Consider the following 21500-nt stretch of genomic DNA (forward strand, 5'->3'; position numbering starts at 1 on the left):
CTTGTGTTTTAAGCTTCTGATGCCGCCACAGCACAACCCCCAAATTTCGTCAAACAATCATCGGGAGGGGCCCCTCCTAAACTCATGTAGAAATTGAGGAGGAACAGGAATAAAAACCAGTCATATATGGGAGCATTTAAGACTTGAATGCGAGTACAGTTCAACAGAATATACTTTCGAAGCTCCTAAAATGCCAGAACCCAAAGAGGACAATAAATTTAAATCTGTCCAAAGAAGCGAAAAAGCCAGGGAGAACATAGTCTCCAGGTGCTCAGATCTTAAGAATCTTAACACCAGATGTCAAGACAGTGAGAGGATTCTCCGTCAGTGACAGAAGATCCTTCCAGCATGATGTGGACGTATATCAGATGGGACCCTAAGATCCTTCCAGGAATGTAGTCCTCCAATGCTGATGCTGAATCCTCCAGACAGCACTCTGCAGGATCCCTCCTATTCACCTCGCCCCTCCTGGTGTAACCATGGGAAGTAGAGGGAATAGGTGAGGAGGAGTGAACGGTCTCGGTCTCTTTGCTAGCAGAACTAGCCAGAGAAGTGAATCGCAGGCTGCCATCAAACTGCATTGATGGCAGCGACGTGAGTTTAGGAGAGCGTTCTTGCCTATGAAAAACGATTTCCTAAGGATAGTTGCAAAACTCTCGAATGGTAGGAGAAACGTTTGCCACCATTGAGACTGGTCGCCATGGCCTGGGTGGAGTTGAGCATGCAAATGACTGGCGTAGGCCAGTACCATTCTAATACATGTCCCAGTCCTCATTGAGGCTGAAACCTCTCAAGAGGACTGAATGGGGGACTCCCTACTGGTCAACTGCATGACTGTCACGTCAACCCTGGGTACCGAGTGATCACCACGAGAGTGATCACCGGCAAGGCATGGGTCACCTGAACGACTAATTCCTTTCTTCCACTCAGTGTCTGAGTTGTGACAGTGAGCGAACTCTGTGTCATTGACTCTAGATGCACACGAATCCGTAGATTTGCATGCACTCAGGGAATCTCATGAATGAATGCCCAGCATGGATCTAGTTTTAAGGGCAGAACTTCTAGCAACAAAAGTGTGAACTGAAGTTTGCACTTCTACAGCTCCCGACATGCCAGACCCTAGGGACAGCGTGACAGTTCCTGTTCCAGAAGGAACAGGCGAGCCATTGGACGACAGAGGAGGCAGACCCTTAGAAGTCCCATAACAAAACTTCTTAGAGGGGGAGACTACATTCTTCTTCGGCAGGGAGCCTTAAAGGTCGAAGGAGTGGAGGTTGAAGAAAATATGATGATTACAAATAGGAAGATGACTACACTTGACGAACTCTCTTCCTCCTCGACTTTTCCAAATTTTGCAAAACTACTTCTAAAGGATGAGGCACATTTACCAGCAGAAGTAGATTTAATAATCACAGGGCAGTTGCAAAGCATTGTCCAGTGATGAAACTTCAGGATAAAAGTAGCAAATGAATACAATTTTCAGCAGAGGAACAGTACAGGTACAGGTCCGAGGTTAGGAGAGCCAACACGAAGAGATATCCAACCTTCTACTGCTTTAATCAACTATCACCTCTGTTAGCCTGTAAAATAAAGAAAATATGATTACACAAAGAAGGATACTCCTCCGCCTCCGAAATGAGAGGAGATCCCTTAATCACCAACACCACAAGGCCCCCTCTCTCTTCGTTCAATAAGCTGACGAAAGAGAAGAGGAAATACCGGAAGGAAAACAAAGGACACGCCTCAGATGTTCCTCTTGGTAATTTCCAAAGTTTAAGGGCAAATTTCAAATGAATACTGTCTCGCCTAACATTAAAGTGCAAAAATATGAAATATGTAATAAGGGTGTATGTAGAGAAGATAGTTGATTAATGCAGTGGATGGTTGGATATCTCTTTGTGTTGGCTCTCCTAACCTCGGATTTGTACCATTAACTCATAACATGCTATGATATTGGTCCTCGAGTGTGTGTACTGTTCCTCTGCTGGAAATCATGTTCATTTGCTGCTTTTATCCTGGAGTTTCATCATTGGACAATGCCTTATTCATTTATCATTAAAAATAATAAATGAAAAATCCCACTGGGAAAATCATTATTAACGGCTAGTCAGCAAGAGCTCAAAAACATACATCTTTATTGGAAGACAGCCAAAATCAAAGTGGAGTGTTTACATCTGGACAGGTGGGCCTACCTGCCTATCGGATGGTAGTTACTGCCTAACCACCTTGTTCAAGTATTTAACAGCCGTATCCTAACCTACGGTGAAAGTAATTCCTAATGTAAAGGAAAGAGGGTTTGTATAGCCTTACTTTCAGCTCTGAGGGCTGCCTTCCTCTTCCTATCTTTAGCAATTTTCTCAGCATGAGAAATGCATAGTTTCCATTTCTCCTCCTCCCTTTCCTGACACTTAGAACATGTTGACACTCTATTATACTCCTGACCCTGACATTTAGCGCATCTAGAGTGAGAATCAAAAATCTCCTTAACTAGTCTAGTTTTACATACACCCATCAGTGCAAAACCATACCCCAGATGAACTAGAATCTGACATTTTGAGAATAAATGGCAGTAAAAATAATCAAAATAGCTAAGCTAATTGAAATCAACAAAGCCACAATGAAATACTATGTCACAGAATCACAGGTAAGTGAAAAAAACCACCGATGTTACATGGAAGATGGCAAAAATCGAATTGAGGGGTGTGATGTTGCCATACCTGTTTACCGGAAGTGGGCGGTTACCTGCCACCTACACTAGCAATGGTGACGCCACCACAGAAGTTTGAAATTTGGTCTGCCACGGTAAGGATCCTACAGCTCAATAAACTTCTTTGTAAGACCCTTGAATAAAAAGAATACTAACCCCACCTGGATGTTTAGCAAAGCAAACAAAGTGAAGCAAACAGCAAGCAGGGATAAGGGCAGCATGCAGCACATCCACAGCTGAAGGTAAAGTGACACTCTACCAACCAGGAGGGCGGGACTCCCATCCGGTTGTTCAGTAGTTAACTGCCGAACCACCTTGTTAAAAGTTTAATGGCTTTGCTGAAGGCAATTCCTATGATAAATGCCGAGGGTTTGTGTATTGTGTAGGAACAACAGATTATCTGCAGTTTTGTTGGTAGGTTTAAACCATTTAAAATCAAAAAGCTCAAAGTTAACAAGATGACAAAGCTGCCAAAAAAATGGTCAGTCAGTGCATCGTGAATTACTCACAGCCTGGGTCTTCAACAATGCAATTGTGTCATTAAGTGACTCAAGATTCAATATAGGGACACTCTTTTATTGTAATTACTTCACTTTTATATCACTTACCTAGAGTATGTTATTGAGGAAAGTTAACTCGATACATAGAAAACATGTTCCTTCACAGATTACCAGTGATCATTTATAGCAAAACAGGTTATCTGTGGCAAAGAGAAGTGATTTTCATTAAAACATAGAAGTTTACCATACACAATACAGTACCAATTATATTGTAGACTAATGCAGTGCTAAACATGTGTGAACAAATTTAATTTTTCCCATTCCTGTCTTCTATGTCCCTGTATGAACCTGAAAACACAAGTTCTGTATAGGTTAAATTTCCATACTGTTAATGTTCTGGGTACATCCACATTAATATGAACTAAAAATATTATATCTTTATAATAAAAAGGGATTTTGACGAAGGAAAAATCTATTTCTGGGCAATGACCTGTGTCGCCCAGTGAAATGGTTCCTTAGCACTCATTTCTAAGGTATAAGTATTGCTACAAATACCAGAGAAAAAGCTAATATGGTAGTGCCAGAGTATTCTGGCTCGCTCACCTTTATTCAAGGTGTCGGTATGGTATATGGGGCGAGTGAAACCACTACCAGTGGTCCCTTGCCATTTAGTCTCTTCCTTCCTCAATATCCCTCGTCTACAGAGGAGCCGATCTAAGGCCCCGCTACCCGCTATTACTACAGCTAGAGCCTTTGTTTTCATTCCTGTGGATAGCACCCAAGCTTGGGCCAAATATTGTGTGGAAGAAAGAACGGGGTGCGATTTCACTGGGCGACACAGGTCATTGCCCAGAAATAGATTTTTCCTTTGTCAAAATCTCTTTTCTGGGCTCAGCCTGTGTCGCTCCGTGAAATAGTTCCAGAGAATTGGCCCCACCAGCTTGGAAGGTTAGTGCAGATAAATAGTATAAGGTAAATTAAAACTCGATTAGGATTAAATACTATAATCTAGGTATTTAAATCTACAATAAGCAATAAGTTATCATACAGATGGTAGTTGTAATGATCCTTAAAATTAAACTTATCTGCACAATAGGGTTGAATAACCCAACAAACAGCTTAAACAAACACACCAATTAACAGGAATATAATATACAGAAAATAGACCCAGATACAAATAAATACAGTTCAAATCATCAGTATACATAGAAAGTGCCATCCAAGGTAAAGTATATAACCCAGTGACAACCGAGCTACGGCAAGAATGCTAGCGAGGCAGGTAGGAGAGAGAGAGATGTAAAGAGAGACATAGGCTAAAACTACTTATTACTGTTCTAAGCAGTGACAGGGGAAACTGTGTTTCCGGCTGCCACTGCTGGGAATTTAAGGGCCTCTAACGACTTTAAGTAGTGGCATTTAAATACTGTCGGGGACTTCCAGCCTGTGTACTTCTTGAGATCGTCAAAATTCATATGTTGAAAATAATTAATTGAGGTGGCTACTGCCCTAACATCATGTGCCCGTGGAAATGATTCTGTTGTCTAATTCCTTTTAGGGAAATAGTACCATCTTTTTCCCTAATGAACAAAGGGCCTGAAGATATCAAGGCAGTTCTGCTCAAATATGCTCTTAGGGAATTAACTGGACATAAGGATGGGTCCTGAGGAAGTGGGACAATCTTCCATGGAGCCCATCTATCTTGTGGGTCCTCATTTTTAGCTAAAAATTGATGATCTGGTAAGAGTAGTAGTTCTCCTGAAGGGAGAAATGCGATATGTTCTGGTTCCCTAGATAGGGCCGACAGTTCAGAAATTCTGGCTCCTGAGGCTAAACTTATTAGAAATAACGTTTTTCTTAGGAGGGTTATATAATCACATGAATCATTATTAGTGTCAGAATCCAATTTAAGGACATCGTTTAAAAACCATGAGACCGTCCTGGGTCTCTCAGTTGGTCTAAGCCTAGCACAGGCCCTTAGAATAGATGAAAAATACGAATCTGTTAGATCAATATTAAACCCAAATTGGAAGATCTTCTTTAGCGCCGATTTGGTAGTAGTAATTGTACTAGCTGCTAGACCTTTTTCGAACAGGGTTCTGAAAAAGGTTATAGCCAGATTCGTGGTCATGTTTTGTGCATTTGAGTCCTTTAAAAATATAGCTAGTTTCTTTACTGCTGAATCATATTGACGCAAGGTTGATTCTCGTTTGTCGGATTCTAGGAACCGGATGTTTTGAGGATCAATGTTGGCATCTTTCTGGGCCGCAAACTTCATGAAATCAATAAAGTGAGGGCTTTCTGAATTCCTGAGGAAGTGGACACAGTCAGCGTTTGTACCAACTTCGTCAGTTTGGGATTGGGAATCCGTTGAGGCCGGAGTCCCAATTCCACTAGTAGAGGAAACCAATTGCTCTTGGGCCAGTTGGTGGCCACTAATGCAATGTGATCCTTGAAAGTCCTGAGCTTGTTCAGGACCTTCAGCAGTAGAATCAATGGAGGAAAGAGAAAAATTCTCTTCCAAACATTCCACTCTATGGCCATGGCGTCCGTGGCGTAAGCCAGAGGGTCCAGGTTGGGGGCCACCTAACAAGGAAGTTTGTGGTTTGACTCCGTGGCAAAAAGATCCACCTGAAGCCCTGGTACCTGTTGTCAGATCCATCTGAATGACTCCTTGTCCAGAGTCCACTTCGATTCTAACGGGGTGGATCATGACAGGGCATCCGCCACCACGTTTCTCACTCCTGCTAGGTAAGTGGCTGAAAGGTGCCATTTGTTTCTGTCTGCTAGGGCAAAGATGGCTATCATGACATTGTTCAAGTGGCTCGATTTGGAGCCACCCCTGTTTATGCAGTGAACCACCACTGCATTGTCCAATACCAGCTTGATATGAATCTTCTTGGGTGGTAGAAGTCTTTTCAGGGTAAGAAACACTGCCATCGCTTTTAGTACATTGATATGTAGCTGGCAGAATGATGTTGACCAGGTTCCCTGTACCTTTTTGTATTGTGAGTAACCGCCCCAGCCGCTTAGTGAGGCGTCTGTGTGGACCACTAGCGCCAGAGGAGGAAATTGCAAGGTTATTGTCTTCGACAAACTCTTGATTTCTGTCCAGGGGCAGAGCCTTTTGAGTAAGATCGCTGGAACGGGAGCCATCCTGTCCCGGGATCTTCAGTTTGCTTTCGAACGCCAAACCCAGTTTATATCCTTTAGTTTGGCTTTCAGTAGAATGTCTGTCACTGATGCAAATTGGAGTGAACCTAGGATTCTTTCCTGGTTCCTCCGGGACGTCTGTTTGTTTTTGAGAAATTGTCTCGTGGCCTTGGCTATTTCTTTTCTCGTCAACGGCGGTATTGATAGAGTATGAGAGTTTAGGTCTCACTGGATTCCTAGCCACTGGAAGCGTGACTCCGGAGTTAGCAGGGACTTGGTTCTGTTTATCTGGAAACCTAAATGTTTCAGAAACTTTATTACTTTGACCGTCGCCTTGCGGCATTCTTCGACATCTGTGGCCCATATGAGCCAATCGTCCAGTTAGGCTACTAACATTATCCCTTGAGTCCTTAATTCCTGGACTACTGTTTCCGCTAACTTTGTAAATATCCTGGGCGCTATGTTGAGCCCAAATGGCATTACCCTGAAGGAGTAAGCCTTCTTTCCTAGTCTTGAAGCCTAGGAATGGGCGGAAGTGTCTTGCTATTGGGATATGATAGTAGGCATCTATAAGATCTATAGAGGTGGTGACGGCCCCACGGGGAAGTAAGGTCCACACCTGCGAAACGGTCAGCATTCGAAACTTGTTGCAGTGAATAAATGAGTTCAGAAGGGACAAGTCTAAAATGATTCTTAGTTTGTTCGAGTCTTTATTTGGCACGCTGAACAAGCGCCCTTGAAACTTTAAGTTTCTGACTCTTGATACTGCCCTTTTCTGAAGAAGATCTTGGGTATACTCTATCAATTCCACTGTTGGTTTTTGGTAAAAGGTGTTGGATGGAGGAGGACCTTGAAGCCAACTCCACCCCAGACCCTTGGTCACGATGCTCTGTGCCCAGTTGCTGAACCCCCACCGGTGTCGGTAGAGGTACAGACTCATTCCTGTTTTGCCAATGGTCGGCCACCTTGTGTTCCCCGGAAGTCTTTGCCCCGGTTGGAGGCTCTTCCGCCGCCCTGGTGACGGGAGGGGCCTCCAGTTCAGCTGCCTCTGGCGAACCTATTGAATGCTTGAAAAGTTTGAGTTTCAAAAGCTGTATTATAGGCCGGAGAGACAGCAAAGGAGGTTGACGCCTGGGACTGTTGTGCCGGCTGAGTCAGTAGCACAAACTGCTGTTGCGGCTGTGCTTTGGACGTCGACGGTTGCTGCACTTGGGATACTGGAACCGCCTGTACCAGGGTCTGCTGCTGGGGGGCCTGGAAGGGGTGGAACTTCCTAGGCCTCTTCTTGGCTTTGGGATTCGTTCCGGCGGACTCAGGTTTCCGTTTGGGAACGAGTCCCAAACGAATCTTTAGGCTCTGATTGACCCTCGACGCTTCGAACAAGACCTCATTCACGGCAGAGGCGGGGAAGAAGTCCGTGCCCCATATGGATGAAGCGATCAGCTCGTTGGGTTTGTGGCGGATTGTGGCCTCTGCCAGAACGGGCTTCCTACAATTCCACCCAGATATGATGAAATCATACAAGTCACATTGCATTGTATGCAGTAGTGACTTGGTGATGATTTTGAACAACGCCTCCTCTCCATAGATGAAAGACGCCATCTCAGTCATAGTCAGCGAATTGAGGGACCTGCTGAGCCGCACCCTAGCATCATACTCTGACCGGATCAGACCTTCAGATAGTCCGGCTTGAGTTTACCTACTGAAAAGGTGGCAGGTGCATCCACCCAGTAATCAGCAGATCCGGGGAGCAGAAGGGAAGTCAAATCCGTCTCCCGGAGCTGAGGCATAGGCTCATCCTTCATGGCTGCCTGGAATGTCAATTCTGCCACCTTGGATGTGAATGGCATTGGGGTGTCCTCGTTTACGGTAAAAATCATAAACGGACTCTTAAATGTGGTGACCTTTGTATTAGTACATTGACATTTCGCTAGGTTCCGGAGCCAAGCTTGTTGGGCTTGATCCCGGGGGAGGATTACTGTTTTCTTAGGGATCTTATCCTCCCTCCTCATGGCAGCCTCTGTCAGGTGAGCGTAGCCCATGATGGGGAACTGGAGTCCCTTAGGGTAGAACTCGAAGTCTTCCAGCCTTCGAGTTCCACAACCCTCGATAGTTAGCATACCCTCCGAAAACGGAGCATGTGCTGCTACCCTCCATGGGTTGTTCGCCTTGAATGGAGGTAGATTGGACAGGTCCGGCATCGGCAATGCTTGGGTTGCCTGACCAGACTGTGTTAGTCCCGTTGCCGTGTTATCCCGGAGACCCACCATCAGGTTCTCCTGGGCTACCATCCTCTCCGACAAGGATTGGATGGATTGACCCGATGCTTCCAGCGTAGTAGACAGCTGGGCGAACATTTCCTGGAACTTGGTCTGGATCAAGTTGCCAACCATGTTGCCCATCTGCTGCATGACATTTGCAGAGAAAGCATCGGGGTCAAAGGAAGAAGGCTGAGCTTTCTCCTTCAGAACCTTGGTCCTCGACCCCTTTAGTGGGGGAGTAACCTTTGCCTTGTCAGCCCCGGGATTGCGAGCCGGTGGCTTGGTGACTTGCCTGGTTCCTGAGTTCTTTTGCAGGGACTTCTGCATGGACTTAAAGTCCTTCTTACTCTTGACTTTAGGGACCACCGATGTAGACTTCGGTCTGACTGACTGAGGTCTATCGGCAAATCCCTGGAAGGAAGTGGAAGTGGAAGGGGAAGAAGCTAGAGATGGACTCAAGGTCAAACCTTGAGCCCCTACAACACTTGCCTCGCTACCATCCTTACCGTTGCCCATGTCGTCAACAGTCATGGGCTCGAGGTCCAGATCGAGGGCTGCACATCTCCCACCACTTCCTCCGCCAGACCTTCCTCCGGCACGGGCAGTACTGTGGCCTGGATCTTCGCGATCAGAGGAGCCGCTACCGTGGGGTCCACCGCTGATGCCTTCTTAGCTCCTGGGTAGATGAGCCCGGCCATGTCCTGGGACAGCATATAAGGCTGGCCCTTGGGGGCGTTATGGCCAAACCCACCTACCCATACCTTCAGGGTGGCCAAGGCAGCGTCCCGTACCGCTTGGATGCCCTGTAAGAGGGGTTATTATTAATACTTAATATTAGAGATTAACTTATTCTAGTACAATATTGTATGTAAAGATTCATTGATTCTCATTGTATCATTATGTATAGTCGACGTGCCACATACCTCGGAGGTGAATTCATTCACCAGGCCGTAGCATACTTCGCAGTTCTCATGATGCCAGACAACCGTGTCATTCAGGCGAACTGCGCACCCGGCATGTGCCCGGCAGACCACGTGCCCACAGGGTTCCTGGAGAATGGCGGGTTGCACCCGTTCCTCACCAGGCATAACGGGTAACGCCCTGTAAGTCAAATGATACATGAGTATCATCATTAACCTTCCAGAACAAGTCTGTGGTTGTGTGCGACATGCTATTGTCGCCGGAGTTAATCCAGCGTCAGCATATATACCGCACAATAACATGCAACCCTGTTACCACTAGCTCCGTTGCCCCGTTTACACCCGTAGCAACATCCAAGACAGGCAATGGGAAATTAGCTATGACTCCACCGTGGCTCCGGTGACGCTGAAGTTATGAAATCTGACAGATTAAGTGGTTTCAAGCCTTTCCCACTACGCCAGAATGAAGGATATAATCCAATATTCAGGTACAGGGTTGAGGAGCGAGAGGTAACAGGGTAGGACAGTTAAATACATGACGGAGTTTGATAACTCCGCCGTCGTAAATAACTGGATATGTAGTAAGATAATAACTTACATTATATAATTATGGATGCTATATTATGTGTAATAAAACATGCATGCAATAATGGAATCCCATGGAAAGGCCGGAGCCTTTTCACATATCTAAATACGCCTAGTTATCCCGTGTCGGGTCCGGCATCAACCGGAGTCCCGAGTCCGCCGGAGCGGGGTGGGAAAGGGTGGGCTCAATAGATAGAGAGGGGGATACACAACATAGTGGGTCAAGGCGTACCCCGCTCCACCGAGCCTGGTGGCCAACCATGCCTCGGCTGAGTCGGGCTCCCCCTTACTCCACTAGCGAGAGCGGCAGGGTATGGCTGGCCTGCCCACCGAGTATCCCCCCGCCCCCAGCCACCCCCCCCTTTAATGGGGGACTCGGATCGGCTACCTGAGGTAGCGTGAGCAAGTCGCTCCACCGAGGTGGGTGAGAGGGGATTGGGCTGGGAAGGTTGAGAGGGGTCGGTAGCAGGGTGGCTCGTACGCGATCGACTGGGGACACTCTCAGCCAACTGGATGCCGTCTACAAGAATATAGCAACACATAACATAACTATCTAGTCCTAATATGGGGAAAGAGAGAAATAAATATGGAGCGAGAGAGAAAGTAATGTGTCCTTTGAGAAGCTGGGCTAATCAGAGCAGCTTACCCTAGATGCTGTAACAAATTATTCGAGGGGCAAGGCGGCCAGGGTGGCTCAAGGACGATATAGGCTTCGTAGGGACCAGAGTCCTCCCATATAAGACAAGAGAGTCTTAAATAAAGATCCTATCCTACAACTTTGAATAGATACATGGTTGATATGGCAACCTCATATTGTAAGAAAAGCTAACTGAGTAGGCTACGACCCGAAAGCATGCGGTTCGGTAGTAGGCTATCCCCCGTGATCGGACTAAAAATTAAAAACGTCAATAATAAATGCATCTTATAATACAAATAAATAGGGTACTGCTAAATAATGCATCGAGCCCAATTAGTATGGGAGACCAAATGGTGCACGATAATAGTGTATCATCACGCGGCTGGCGAGCCATGAAATGGCGGCGCGGGAACAGCAATGCTCACGCTGCCGTTCTCATATAGCCTAAAATAATTTGGTTTATCATGCCAAATGCCATCTCAAAATTATCTCAAACATTAATTGCAGTACTTAACTTGGATGCAGCAATAGCTTGACGTTCCATGATGAAGTTGAGAATGAATTCCAAACGGAAAACACAGCATAAAGAAAGAACGCATGCAGTGTAAACAGTGCTATCGAAAGAAATGTAAACAAAGGCGCTAGCTGTAGTAGTAGTGGGTAGCAGGGGCCTTAGATCGGCTCCTCTGTAGACGAGGGATATTGAGGAAGGAAGAGACTAAATGGCAAGGGACCTCTGGTAGTGGTTTCACTCGCCCCAGATACCATACCGACACCTTGAATAAAGGTGAGCGAGCCAGAATACTCTGGCACTACCATATTAGCTTTTTCTCTGGTATTTGTAGCAATACTTATACCTTAGAAATGAGTGCTAAGGAACCATTTCACGGAGCGACACAGGCTGAGCCCAGAAATCAGGTTTTGTATATACTTACCCAGTAATTATGTTGCTAACATTTCTGCATGTATGGCAGATAAAATTCAAATTTATATGGCTCAGTGTAGGTATACAATGACATCACCCAATGGTGATACTAGGTATGTTAGCTAATTACTTCATTCTGTTTTATGCATAATGTCCATCAGAGTGGAAGTGGGTGGGCTGCAGTCATATAATTACTGATAAGTATATACAAAAACTTATTTTATTAAAAAATATTTTTGTATATGTGACTAACCCAGTAATTATAAGCAGTCCCTGGTTATTGGCAGACTCAGTATATGGCGATCTGGTTCTATGGTGCTCATCTAGCGCCATAAATTCAGTGATTTATGGTGCCATAACGGACGAAGTTTCGGTTATCGATGCTGACTTCACAGTGAATGGACATATTCTACTCCAAAGCATTAAGTCTTGTAATTTGAAATAGAAAAGTTGTTGCTAGCATTGAAAAAACAAAGCTTGTCATTCCTATTAGAGAGCTATGCAGATGAATAGCTACTGCCTCTGGGTGGTGGTCATCTTAACTCATAGTGGAGTGATGGTAGTGCCAAGGGTCACCTCCTACTTAGGGGGAGCTTTGCAGCAAGGGGAATGCTCCCATGGTTAGCAAAGTATGATAGGTGCCCACCCTTGCCCCGGGTGCAGCACTGAAATAAAACCACCAGGAAACACTGACACCTACTCTGAAATAAAGTCATGACCCATCCACTGAGACTGATGGGTGCTCCAGGTACACTGTACACCCTGGCTATTCAAACTCAACACCTTACTGAAATGGAGAAGCAATAACAGGAGAACATCCAATGCCTCCTTCCACAATGCCATGCCAGCCACTAAAAATGGTCTCAAGGTATTGAAAATTTCGACATTTTGTAAACTTATATAAAAAATATGATAAGAAGCGAAGATCATTCATGCCTCCCATAGTCCGATAGCAGAATGGGCATAAATAGCAAAAAACCTCTGAAAACAAAGCAGGAAGAGGCTCTTCTTATATAATTATCTTTGCTTCAAAGTAGGTCAAAAACACGCCACAACACTGAGTGTGTCTCAGACATGAAGCCCATATAAAATGGAAGACAACACATTTAGAGAGAGGAAGAGATAACTTCCTAGGTTATGGATGGTCCTCTGATTCCTGTTGTAATGAAGGCTGGAAGTCTTTAGCTGTGTTAACAAACAGGGATGTACTGCTTGATGAATCACTTCTTGTCACTGCGAGGGTTGGTTCAGAGAGGAAGTCTTCTCTTTACCCTGGAAGCAGAGCTATCAGGGCAGGCAAAGATTTTAGCATTCACTCCAATTCGGGTTTAATAACTAGTAGTTAAACATTTTACGAATTAGAAAAAAATATATAGAAGACAAAACCCTACTGTGTTTGTCTGAAAAAAACATTCTGAATCATTGCAGTGGCCTATGTGCCAATTGGGACAAAGCAGAAGACTTAGGGACTTATTGTCAGAGACATTTAGCCAAATTGCGTTTGTCTAATGTCAGGCCCCATTCCCCCCTTGCTAGGGAAAGAATATAGAAAGGCTACTCTATCATATAGAGGCAGTCCCCAGTTATCTGCAGGGGTTCCGTTTTCAGCAGGGTGTTGATAAACAAAAACCGCTATTAACCGCAATTTATGCCACTTATGGTGCCGAGTTTCAGTTAATGGCGCTGATAACCGGTTAATGGTACTAACAGATAACAATCCTTATTGCTTGTTCCCTCATAACCTTGTTGTCTTGAGATAACAATCCTTATTGCTTGTTCCCTCATAACCTTGGTGTCTGAGACTCGAGCTTTGGTATTGCTCCCGTGTATGTTTTAATCAATAAAGTTCCTGTGTGAAGAACTGACGTCTCCTTCACCTCCCTGGGTATTATATGGTAGCAGAGCATAGTTACGATCCACGGACCTCTGGGTTATGGGCCCAGCACACTTCCACTGCGCCACTCTGCTTTGGAACCATAGACAATGCTGGAAATTTTATTTTCAAATTTTGTCATAAGTGTAAAGGCCCGGTATTGGGACATAAAGAAAATGGAGATGATAGCAAGTGTGAAAATAATGAGTTGAATTTAGGTGAAGTGGAACAGGTAAAACAGTGGCTAGAAACAAATGAACTTTTTGAGGCAGCGAAAAACCAGTTAGATCAAAGGTATGAGGCTAGAATTTGTGGACAGTGCAATAAACTATTTAAAAACAGAGCAACCAATATTTCGCACCAGAAAAACTTTCACAAAAAGTGGGATTTCGGTAGAGGCAAACAGGACAATGTATGAAAAGAGTGATATGGATGAAAGATTAGACAAATTATTGAAAATCATTGAAAAGACTTGAGATAAACCAAGTTGGAAGTGGAAATAACCATGTTAATTTAGTTAAAAATCGGAAAGCTCCAATCTGGACTAGTGGCCAGGATTTTGAAAGTTATTGCCATCAACTAAGGCTATGGGTTTCACAGACAACCATTCCTCCAATTCAAAAGTTTTTCGAATTGGTGGATAGTTTAAAGACAAACAAAGAGATTGGAGGATTATCAGAATTTGTGTCAAGAGAAGTTATAGAAAAAGTAAACACTAACAGTGTAACTATCATTGAAGACGTGATAAACTTGCTAAAAGGTAAATTTGAAAAAACAATCTTAGAAAAAATGTCTGAATTGGTTTCTGAAATACAAAAATTTGAACAGAAAGATAAAGAAACAGGTGAAGAGTATCTGAATAGATTTGAGAATCTTTTAGTGAGAATGGATAGAGCAAACTTTGGATCACAATGGAAGTTATGGACTACAGTTTTGTTTTTAGATAAGTCTAAATTAGAAAACAAACAGAAAAATTTCAATTATGAAACAACTAAAAAATGTAGAAGATAAAGTGACAATAGAAATATGTAAAAAGGAGTTCAAATAGACAAAGATCTACATCTAGATCAAATGAGCAAAGAAATAGGAGACCATACTCCCGTTCGAGAGACAGAAACCAAAACACGAGAGAGTCAGGAAGCAGATATCAGTGTAGAAGATATTACTCTCAAAACAGAACCTTCGGAAAGGAGAAGTGAAGATCATGAAGAGCTTGAAAGGAATCGGCAAGATCGTCCGATGGAGGGCGGCAGGAGGCTCAGATCAGAATCGAGAGAGAAAAGGTGTAGAAATGAATGCTGTCTGAATAGATTAAGTAACATCAGATTTGTGAGTGTTGAAGATGAGAGAGAAGTAGAAATGCCTGAAATTTACTTCACGGATGAAATCAATGAAACTGAGATGATTATTGACAATGGTGCACCCAAAAATGTGGCAGGAATTAAATGGATAGAAGAATATCTGAAGAAAAATCAATTTGGAAAAGGGCAAGTTAATGTTAAAAGAATAGAAAAGAAAAAGTTCAAATCTGGACCAAGCAAAGTTTATGAATGCCACAAAATGTTTGAAGTTCCACTGATAATTAAAGGAAAGAAAAATGGAACAGAGTTCAGTAGACTACGAGTGCAAATTTATGCTATTGAAACTAATATCCCTTTTTTGTGTTTTAAAGAACAACTCCAGAAATGGAGTGCCTCTCAGGACTACGAGAGAGGAAAGGAAAAACTAGTTATCAGAAGCTTGGTTCCAAACCTAGAAATAGATTTGATAACCACTAAAGGTAACCATCTTGCCGTTGTCTTGGAAACCAATAAAGAATGTAGCGAAGAAGAGAATTGTAATGTTTGTCAAGAAAAACTGGAAAGCAATAAAGAGATAATCAGAGTATAAAAGAGTAAAAAGGGTACATCTGGTATCAGGCCATAAGGGAGAAACTCAACTCCACCATTTGTTCACATTGGCAGGAGTAGTAACCAACCGAACCAAAAAGATTATTAAGAAAGTTGTTAATGAATGTATACCCTGCCAAAAGTATAAAAAATCATTAGGTATACCAAAAGTTGCCATCCCAACAGTGACGGAATTTAATCAAAAGGTCACAGTTGACCTAAAGCAAGTGAAGGAGGATAACATTCTGTGGATGGTAGACGCCTTCACAAAATTAATAAGTGGAGTTGTACTAAAGAACAAAGAAGCAGTCACTGTTTTGCATGCCATCACCCAGAACTGGTGCGAGAAATACGGATATCCTACTGAGGGATTTTGGGCAGACAATGGATCAGAATTTCAAAATAAGGAAATGGAAAGTTTGGCTTCTGCAATGGGAATTATGATTAGATTTGGCCCAACATATTCCCCTTGGAGTAATGGTTTGAACGAACGAAATCATTACAGCGCTGATCTAACTGCGAAGAAAGTGATGGAAGAGAATGATAGAATTACATTAGATGAAGCAATTTAAAAAGCGGCTTGGTGTCATAATACTAACATAACAGTGAAAGGATATGCCCCATTACAGTTACTCACTGGGAGAGCTGTAGTAGTTCCTGGTATAACAAGTGGAAATGTAGCCACCGAATCTTTGATCTCGGAGTCAGAAGCAGTCAGAAGACATAATGAAAATAAAAAAGAAGTGAATAAGAAGTATAGAGAAATTGAGTATGGTGAAAAGTTGAAAATTGCCTTAAACTCAAGAAATGCGTCTTTTAATGATTATCTATATACACCTGGGGAGAAAGAAAGTATTTTACCAGCACAAAGGTGGAAAACAATGGTTTGGTCCCGCTACAGTGGAAAAGATGGAAGGGAGAAGTGTATGGATTTTAGCAAATGGAGATATGAAAAAGGTAGCTTCTTGTCACTTACAACCTTACGGAACGTTAAGGACTTCACCTCATGAGAAAAAAGAAGATGAAATTACGTCGAAGGATGAGGCAGCTCTTACTGATCAGTCCAAGAGTGAGGAAATCAACTTAGAAAAGAGAGAAGAAGCGACAGTTGTTAGTAAACCTGATTTGGCAGAAGAGAATTATGACAAAATGACCGTGAAAGATCATCTTCCATCTGAAAAAAGACCGAAGAAAAGTAAAATTATAATTATGACCTTCAAGAATGGCGAGGAACACAAAGGAAAGGTGACTGAAGTGAACAAACCCAACTCAAAGCGCAAATTCGTGTGCTTCATAAAACTAGAGGGAGGTAAAACTATTGAAGTTGACTTCGAAAATGAAATAAGGGACTGGAAATATCTGATTAATAAAAAAGAAGAAGAAACTGAAGTAAGAGAGACTCAGGAAAATGTCGAACTAGATAACATTGGTACTTACTGGATGAAAATGTCAAATGACGAGTGCTTGGTAGAGGAAATAACCACATATGTAGTAGAAGTTCCAAAGAGTCGTCATCATGAGCCTGAAGTTATAAACGCTAAAGAAAAAGAACTTGAAAATTTTGAGTATTATGAAGCATTTGAAGAAGTAAAAGATACAGGACAGGAGAAAATTGGTTCAAGGTGGGTCATAACTGAAAAAGAGAGACAAGATGGGCAGAAGACCAAAATAAAAGCAAGGTTAGTTGCTAGAGGATTCCAGGAAAATGAGAAATCAAAATCAGATTCCCCAACCGCCTTGAGAGAGTCTTTCAAGACTTTCATCGCAGTATCGGCTAATGAAGGATTTGAACTGGAGAGCGTCGACATTTCAGCAGCTTTCTTTCAGGCCGAAAAGCTGGAGCGTGATGTGTTTGTTGAACCACCCAAAGATGTAAAACAGGAAGGAACCATTTGGAAACTGAAAAAGCCAATTTATGGGCTTGAAGACGCAAGTAGGAAATTTTGGCTTAAAGTACACAAGATTTTTAAAGGAAGAGGAATGAAAACACTGCATGGAGATAACGCCTTCTACTACCTCCATGACGGCAGATCATTACTTGGTATGATTTTATGTCATGTTGATGATTTTTCGATTTCAGGAAAGAGAGAATTTGTGGATATGATCAAGGATCTTTTAATGAAAAATTTCACGATTTCTAAGGTGGAGTCATCCGAATTCAGATTTACTGGAATTGATATAGTTAAAACAAGAGAAGGAATAGAAGTAAGCATGGAGGATTATGCCCAATCTATTGAGGAAATCAAAGAAATAAGGAAAATTGGAAATGACGAACCACTAACAAAAACCGAATATAAAGTTTTCAGGAAGTATGCAGGAAAAATCCAGTGGTTGGCAGAAAATGTCCGACCCGACTTGGCTATTGTTGGATTGAACATGTCTATGAAAAATAAAGATGCTACGATCGGTGATCTAAAGAGAGTAAACAAGATAGTGAAGAAAATTAAATAAAGAGAAAGCAAAATAAAGTTCGGTAAAATAGGGAAGAAAGAAGAAAAACCTTGAAAAGAAGGACTGAAAAATTTATTGGCCTGGCAATGCGAGTACAGAGTGACTCAAAGTCAATTGGGGGTAACTTGATTTTAATGGGAAACAAGAAAACTGATATAGTAGCTCCTATATATTGGAAAACAAAAACCATCAAACAAGTTTGCCATTCTGCCAAAGACGCCGAAACGAGGAACTTAACTAAATTAGTAGATGACAGTGTTTATTTAACAAAAAGTGTTGAACAACTTATAGTTGGAGAAAAAGGAGGAAAAATCCCAGTAAAACTGTTCACGGACAGCAGACCAACGCGTGAAAGCATAGCATCATCAAAACAGGTAGAAAGAAAATTGTTAAGAAACGCAGTGGCAGACTTGAAGGAGAAACTAATTCATAAAGAAGTAGAATCATATAGTTGGCTGAATACTAAAGACATGATAGCAGACATATTAACAAAGGAAAATAAAGAGAGTGATGACATGGTGGATGTCTTAGTTAGGGGAAGACTTAGAATGGCTTTAAATGAAGACAATCTTGTTCATTTTAAAAACGATGAGTTCAGGCTAGAAAATGTTAAAATTAAAGAGAAGGGAAACAGGTTTTAAATATATGTATAATTTCTTTTGCAATTCTTAGATATTTATGCAATGGAATGTTATACGTGATGTAGACTGCTATAGTTCTTTTATTATGAAATGCTATTGTTTGTATTCATATTACAATGTATGTTTAGTTTTAGCTTGATAACAATTTTATATTTTTTACAATATTTTATCCATTTTATTATAATCAGTAACTTCTGTATAGATCTGTTTGTTTAACGAAGTAAAACAAAAAAGGACGGCGGGGGAATAACAGATAACAATCCTTATTGCTTGTTCCCTCGTAACCTTGTTGTCTTGAGATAACAATCCTTATTGCTTGTTCCCTCGTAACCTTGGTGTCTGAGACTCGAGCTTTGGTATTGCTCCCGTGTATGTTTTAATCAATAAAGTTCTTGTGTGAAGAACTGACGTCTCCTTCACCTCCTCTTAGGTATGCTGTGGCGCTGTTAACCAAAACTCGGCCCGTTATAGCGCTATAAATTGCCATTTTATTGTGATAAACAAGCGCCATTAAAACTGGATTGCCATTAACAGACTATGCTGATAACTGGGGACTGCCTACAATCTTACCTGACAGGCCTTCAGTTCCAGCTTGTGATGGACATGACTCTCTTCACGAAGGAAGAGAGAGGAATGAAAAGAGGAAAGAAGAGAGCCAGTCACCCTCACATTCACACTTTCATTCATATTCATACCGATCACAAAAGGTGAGATACAACCCTGTCTTTTTAAAGGAGCTGGGTAAACTACAAAACTTGTTGACCAGCCACCACGGGTCCCAAGGAAAAAGTGTCCTAGGATTTATGGGCTATATCCTGAAGGTAGAAAGTAGTGAAAGTGGTCTGATTAGACCCAACCCCTCCTTTCAGTACCTGATTAACTAACAAGTTGTTGCAAAATGCGAGGGTGAAACACTCAGGTGAAAGGTACTGGTGCCGTTCTTTCCTATGGAGGAGTAGGGGAGAGCAGTGATGATTCGGACAGTGGGATGGTCTGGACAGTATATTTCCTGGAAAGCGTAAGGGGCCCTCAGCTCCAAAAAATCATGTGAAATAGCGAGAGTTTGTTTACTATTGACACATGGACTTTGGTTGAGAGATACCGCATACTTTAGTATAGAGGTTAAATTTTGTGGCTTTTCTCATTTCCTATGTAATTTTTTACGCTTGAATCATTAGGCGTGGAGTTGTGAATATGATAAGGAAGTTGATGATCAGTTTGGGTGTGAATTTGTACTGAATGACAAAGATGTTGTAGCTGTTACCCACCTGTAATCTCAAAGAACATAAGGCTGAGAGTGTCATCAAATGGTTATGATCTGTGAGGGAAGGTTCGGACAGTCTAGGGTAGGGATGATTCAGACGTGTCTGAATCATCCCTCCTAGCGAATGCTTTACGAATTATGGATTCCGACTAAGAAACAAAAGATTTTCACTAACAATATTTAAGTTATATTTTGTGTATCCATTCATTAGCCCCCTCATTACCTTATAAACCAATAAACCCATAATAGGACCCCTCATTACAAAAAAATAGTCTATCCTTTGCTTCAGATTGATTCTAGTTCCTTAAAGCCTATCATGGGATGTGAGTATAAGAAGAAAACCAATAGGGCAAGGGATGCTGCTGCTGCTGCTGCTATAGAAATACACTTTAAGAGTTTCGAGAAAAGGGTGGTTCAGGTAGAACATGATTATGTAAAGAAAGATAGAAAACAGGGTTGACCAGGAGGGTTTTCACCACCTACAAGCACAACAACCTGCACCATCATCACAATAGCAGTTTTCTCCTGAGAGTATTCGACCATTTCCAAAAGCAGGAGAGAGAGAGAGGAAGGAGGCAGCTAAAAGCAGAAAGCAGGGAAGATGCATGATTGCAATGGACACTCCAGAAAAGCTTGAACGTAAACAGAAAGAACAGAAGTAAAAGCCAAAAATCCCAGCCAAGAAGGAAATAAAGTTTTGAAATGATACCTTAACAACATCAAAAAGCAAGAAAAAAATACTAAAAAGTTAAACACAGAGGACCAAACCAGTGATGAAGAGTTTCATCATCGTCCTGAAGATCTCTTGACAGCTGAGCTTAACAATAATTGTTCTGACATCTTGGAAGAGGAGATCAGAGACACAGAAGTTGGTTTCATTGATAAATTCCCAGAGTAGTGAGACTTTGTTCTTGTTGGAATAGATCCAGTAAAATGCAGCTAAGTCTGTTATGTAGGTAAATTAACCAGCAATTTAGATGCATATGATGAATTTCAGATTTCTTATTTAAGAAAATCATTTGCTACTAGTAGTTTTACATTTCCTTAAATCGAGGATAAAGCAACTGTTGGTAAAGAGGCAGTAATTGGAATGCTTCCAATTTCAGTTCAGTAAAGAAAACAGGGGTATTTCAAAGTTCATGTGGCCAACATTAATTAAAATTTAGGCACAACAAATTTCATATATTTGAGTTACATTTTGTGTTTGGTGTTTACTCATGGAGATAATAAATACAAGCATATTTCAGTTATTTAATCATTGGCAGGCGAGGATATTTCATTTAATATTTGTTTTGACGGATACAATATTCTTTAAGCCAACTTTAATATTTATTCTCAGCAAACATCGTGGATTTCAGTTACATTTTCTCTCTGACAATCACTAAGGGAGAGAATAATATTTCAAGTTGATTTTGAGTATTTCAGTTAAACATTTCGTATGGTATTTGTTTCGTTTATCATCTGACATGAGGGTAAATATCAATTATGATAACTGTCCGAATCATCCCATGCTCTTGTCCGAATCATCAACATGGGTGGGGATGATTCCGACATTTTGGAAAGTTTTATTTGAAGGCAAATAGCTTCAAGTATAGTAAAGTATACGACTTACCAAATTCACTCGTAAATGTAGGATGATGAGGCTACATACTGACATGTCAGCGACATCTCTGCTCCTTAAACTCTTACTTCTAGAT

The 21500-nt window shown here is 41.9% G+C and overlaps 1 long non-coding RNA gene across 1 annotated transcript in view; it reads right to left on the reverse strand.

Moving 5' to 3' along the window:
• The window catches only part of LOC135204473 (uncharacterized), a 58281-nt gene that overhangs the window by 3801 nt on the left and 32980 nt on the right, over positions 1-21500 (reverse strand). The window contains exon 2 of the long non-coding RNA XR_010312244.1: positions 3316-3407. This is a non-coding gene — a long non-coding RNA (uncharacterized LOC135204473). The remainder of the gene's footprint in view (positions 1-3315; positions 3408-21500) is intronic.

Source organism: Macrobrachium nipponense, chromosome 47 (genome assembly GCF_015104395.2).
Source record: "Macrobrachium nipponense isolate FS-2020 chromosome 47, ASM1510439v2, whole genome shotgun sequence".
NCBI classification, from domain to species: Eukaryota; Metazoa; Arthropoda; class Malacostraca; order Decapoda; family Palaemonidae; genus Macrobrachium; species Macrobrachium nipponense.